Below are 6,000 nucleotides of genomic sequence, written 5' to 3'. Positions count from 1 at the left end.
CCTTCATCTAGGTTATGTGACTTTATGACAAGGTTGGATGGAAAATAAACATTATGGTGGCTGGCAAGATGCTTTCAACAATAAGCGTTCAATCCCCACTATTTTTTGTGGTGTGGTCAACTTGAGCTTTGGATGTATTTTAGTTTTGAGCTCAAGCCTTAATTTGAGCTACCAAAATGAGTAGACAACATAGATAAAACATATGCATCATGGTGAGGCCCACCACCCACATAACTTTGAAATCAGCTAATTGTCTAGTTTTGGGGTCACCAGCCAAACTGCATCTACCATTGGTACCTTCCCATGGCACACAGTCATATTTATATTCAATCCTACACCCTTACAAGGTGATTCCTATTTACACCTATTTTTGGCGCCTTGACGTTAGCACTATGCGACTGGCACGGTTAGAATTGCACTCACACTCAAGGAAGATTTGGGTCTAATTTTATTTATTTTTTTCCAGCATTATCCATTTGTCATTATTGTGATGGTATAGACTTTTATCGGGCCCTTTAAGGTGAAGAACAATTGCATGCCATGTATCTACGATTAACGTGTCTATTAAATGAGGGACGCAGCTTGCACCACTAGCATGACTATAAAATACCCACTAGACGAACGTATCAAATGTCACAACTAATATAATTTCATCTGTGAAATCGTCCCTTATAGTTCTTTCAAAATGGGAGATTTCCTCAAAGATGTTCGCAGAGCTAGCAGCAATCCAAAGAATTCCGAGGATCCGCATGGTGAGCCAATCTTTGAACAAATCAAGCTTAGTATTGGGCCACGATTAGGAGGAACATAAACATCATCTGGGTTGGGTCCACAACCATGACCCTATTAGGATCAAAAGAATGGGGAAACTAGATCCAAACCTAGTTCGATAATAGATCGATATCGGGTATCAAATCCTACTCTTGTCGAGGACTTGTGAGATTTACATTGGATCATTACAATAAACAACGGTGATTAAGCGAAGGATGCTCCCTTGATTAAACCAAGATGATCTTATAGGGGAGCAATACGTGTAGGAGTGGAAATCTAAGACCCATCCACTACTAGTGTTTCAGTGATCTTCATGATCAAAACTTTTGGATATACGTGGAAAGAATTGCGTGTCCAAAAAGCCCATATGAAGAATTTGGAAGGATCCAAAAGCTTAACAAGGGGCTTTCATTGCCTTGAGAAAGTTATAAAATAATCACCCAAAGAAAAACTTGAGGCCCTATATTAAACACATCTCTACGTATCTACTTTACATCCATGTTTTACTTTTCCTAACTTAGTTCACCGTTGCCCAATGGCTCTCATTGCAGTACGTTTATTTTATCAGTAGATTAAATATTTGCAATCTTAATTTGCTAGATTTCTATGTCCATTTGAGTTTTAATTCAGTTGTTCATATTCCGGTCTTATCCTGTTGATCATCTGCTGCTTTGATTGTCATATATTTCCTTTCCAAGCCCTCCTCCCACACGGGTAATCTTGACTAGCCGAATTGAGTACACACCAATTCCTGCATTTCATGTAGGGAAAAGCATGATCTAAAGTGAGACTCAAGATGGTTTCAGGGCATTCACTCTCATTGTTTGGCTCCTATCCTGAGATGAGCTGGCGCAAATGATAGATGGAGACACACATCATACTGACCACATAGATTTTCCTTCCTTTTCCTGTTTTTTTTTGGCACGGGTTCCGTACAACGATGTTGCATTCAATTCACGTCCATTTTGTAACCAACCATATTTCATTTCTTTAATGCACTACTCATGGCCCACCTGATGTATGATGGCCGAAATATATGGTATGTTTTGTGCCACGTTGGCAAGTATGGGGAGAGTATGGTTCTTATGATAACTCATGGAATTTCTTGGCCACCACAAATAGTAGACATGAAATTAGAAAGATAATGATAACAGAAAAAATAAAAATCCAGCGGCCTAACACAACAGAAACCTAAATCGATAGTAACTCCTGTCCGCCTTTTGTTCAAAGAAGGGAGGCGCTTTACCAATTGAAACCTAAAAACATTGGTACATGCATATGCATGCATACAACCAAATCACATATGAATATATTTTTACTACGATCCAAGCCGTCCAAATCATTGGACTCATTTTGGATTGGGCTTATTCCCAAAATCAAACTAAATCAAGAAAGAAACCCAACGTTCTGACTAATTGATATTTTCCCTTGAATCCAGACTGTCAACATTTTCCTTTTGACCATTCAATATATGGTACCATTTTGATAAGAAGGATCATCATGTTAGTGTGATTTTGGATTTATGAATTATCATAACAGAGTCCCACGATCAGAACGGTTTATATTCAGTTACTTTAAAGCCAGGTGGACAGTTACTGCACGTTCATCCCATGGGTCGTGCTCCGTCAACGTACCAAATAGCTCCTCCACATCCAATGGTAATTCTACATGCCCCATCTTCAAACACCAAAGAAGAGGCACGAGCCTGCCAACGAGACACACGTGCTGGATCTGGACCGTGAAAAGAGTGACCCCACCGTGTACATACCATAAAATCACGCCGACCCACTCTAGATTCTCGACACGTGCACAGTGAATCTGGATCGCCGGTTATCATTTTTTCCAATCGTTCATTTCTTTGTATGTCTAGGCCTACCTGATAAATACAATGGTCAAATTTTAGTTCTAAAGAACACTTTACAATGTGGACCACCAAATGAACGTCTCAGATGCTAATTATTCTTGCTCCATTGGCACGCGTTGAGCGTTTGTTCTTGGCGCTTGAAGTTGGGTGCGTCGTATTAGAAAAATGACTGAGAGGATATTCCTTATAAGTTATATCCTCCCGAAAGCATTTCAATCACACGCACGAGTTGGTATTTTATTCCATGAGAATATACCAGATCCTGGCCGCGTACGTGGGTTGTGGCCCACCTGTCACTATCATGGTCATGAACGGTCACCAAATTTTCCACGGCATGAACTTACCATGCAAGCATAAGCTTCCCAGGGGACGCGGATTTCCTGCCAAAGCAAGCTAGGTGGGGGCCCACAGTGATGTTTGTGATAAATCCATTCCGTCCATCCGTTTTACCAGATGATTTCATCACATGAGGTAAAAATTAGGCATATAAAAAACTCAAGTGGGCCACACGACAGGAAACAGTGAGGATTGAACTTCCGTTGTTGAAACATTCGTAGGGCCGTAGAAATTTTGGATCAGGCTAATATTTTTGTATTTTCAGTTCATCACAGTAGGAATAACCTTATGAACGGTATGGATGGAATATAAACATCACGGTGGACCCCAGGGAGGTTTCAACTGCAGGCGTTTCCCTACCACTGTTTCCTGTCGCGCGGCCCACTTGAGTTTTGGATATGAATCCTTTTTGGTCCCGTGATTTAAAATGATCTGGAAAAACGGATGGACGGATTGGATTTCTCACAAACATCACAGTGGGCCCCACCTAGCTTCCCCTCTCAGCAACTTGGAGCTAAAGGCTTTAGTAGCAAATCCGCGTCCCTTCCCAAGAGTCCTATAAATACATTAATGCGCTTCTGAGCACTTCCAATTCCTAGTATTCCTAGTAATTGGATTCTGTGAGTTGGGATTCCCGCCAAACTGATTTCAATGGCTGGGATTGTGGTGGTTTTCGATTTCGACAAGACGATCATTGACTGTGATAGCGATAATTGGGTGATTGACGACATGGGTGCAACCCAGCTCTTCGACGAGCTTCTTCCTACCATGCCATGGAATTCTCTTATGGTACGTAGATATGGATGTATGTGTATGATCTTTTGTTGAAGTGTACTATGTAGATTTTCTGGTTTGTATTGTGTAGTGCCTTGAATTTTGATTCTCTTAGATATTTTTCTACTGTCATTGAAGAATTACAGAGTTTTATGTTCGGTTCTGTTTTTTTAATGTATACATGCATACATGTATGTTTTTTACGTGGGTATGCATATATGCATGTCTTTTTTCTGAATTCTTGGGCAGGTTTGTTCTTGGGGTTTTTTTTTTTTTTTTTTCTCTATTATTATTATTATTTTTTTCTGGGAAGGGTAAACTATAATGTATAAACCATTTTTTGGCTATGGTCTATATTTGTTGTGGTGATTGATTTCTTGGCCCGGATCCAAGGACCAATGCACCTATTGAGTGGAATAGATTATTTTATTGATCTAGCAAGAATTTTGTTTTTCTTCTTAAACAATATTCGATCCATCTTTTTTCGTGTGTTCAGTAGCACCAAAGATCATTAAATGCTTATGCCACCAGATCCAATTAGAGTGCTACATTTTTCACGTCGAATTGGTGTAATGGTCAGTTGAGGTTTGCTGCTAAGGACAGTAGAACTCTGACAGTATTTAATTGGTAACTAGTGAGAACGTCTCTTGATAGTCCACACCGTACGTCTGTGTATAGCCCTTCACCACTAGTCTCACCTTGTATTGCTCCACTGATCCATCGGCTTTGTATTTGATGGAGAACACCCATTTGTATCCCACTATTTTTTGTCCTTCGGTTAGAGGCACGAGAATCCATGTCTCATTCTTCAGTAATGCTTCCATCTCTTCCTTCATGGATTGAATCCACCTAGGGTCTTTCAGAGCTTCATCAACACTAGTGAGAATATGGTATGAGGAAAGCTCATTTGCAAAGGTCTTGAGAGGTTCAAATAGTTTCTCTGTAGATACATAGTTGGCAATTGGATACCTCGACCTCCGTTTCTCAACTTCTGGAGAGTATCTGTTAGGTGGTTTTCCACGATTATGCCTGAAAGGGAGCTCATAACCAATTAGAGTATCCACATTGTTAGAAATCTGAGATACGGGTGGAGTGCTTACCTCAGCGATATTCTTAAGAGATGGGTCATTGGATACGAGAGAGTAGGGGGTTATCATTTCGTCTTCAGTTTCCGAAGATGTCATTGGCTCAATATTTGCAGTATTTGGTTCCTCGAGGGCTGGTTGAGAAGTTACTAAAGATCCTCCAGTAGTGTTATTGAGTAACCAATTCATCTCTTCATCACTGCTCTCCCCCTGAAGGGAAGAATTGGAAGCAGCAGGAGAAAAGAACATGTCAGATTCTAGAAACGTGACATCCATCATCACATATGTACACCGGATGGAGGGATCATAGCAGCGATACCCCTTTTGATTTACAGTATACCCCAAGAACAGACAACGAATGGCACAGGGATCGAGTTTCGTGCACTGGTTCTTGGGAAGATGAACAAAGGCAACGCAGCCAAAGATTTTTTTGTGGAAGCATCAACACCGTAGGTAAGTGAATGACTGTTGACAAGACCTATAGAGGAGTCTTAAAAGCAAGAATCTTGGAAGACATCCGGTTGATGAGATGAACAGCTGTGTGGTAACCGCATCCGGCCAATGAGTGGTGGGCACATGACCTCCTAGTAGAAGGGCATGAGCAATTTCGAGAATATGATGATTTTTTCGCTCAGCGATACCATTCTGCTGAGGGGTTTGAGGGTAAGATGTCTCGCGAAGCAGAACATGGTGTCGAAAATAATCGTGAAATCGACTGTTCATGTATTCGCCACTATTATCAGACTGCAGAATCCGAATTTCAGTAGAAAATTGAGTTCGAACCATGGTATGGAAAGCTTGGAAAATGCTGAAGACCTCATCTTTATTTTTTAGTAAGTAAAGCCAAGTCATTCTAGTGTAATCATCAATAAATATCACAAACCACCGTAACCAGACATAGAGAGTTTTGGGGAAGGACCCCACACATCAGAGTGAATTAGAGCGAAAGGAATATCACTTTTATTCATACTCAATGGATATGTAACTCGATGACTCTTAGCTGAAACGCAAGTGTCACATGTAAAGTTTGAAATTGACAATTCTAAAAATAAATCAGGTAACAAATGCTTCAAATATCCAAATGACGGATGACCTAACCGACGGTGCCAAAGCAAAATCTGTTGTACTTTTTGATCCCTCGGATGGTGTACATGATATGCTCAGCACACG

Source organism: Magnolia sinica, chromosome 1, assembly GCF_029962835.1.
Source record: "Magnolia sinica isolate HGM2019 chromosome 1, MsV1, whole genome shotgun sequence".
NCBI lineage: Eukaryota > Viridiplantae > Streptophyta > Magnoliopsida > Magnoliales > Magnoliaceae > Magnolia > Magnolia sinica.
Note: the sequence above shows the minus strand (reverse complement) of the source record.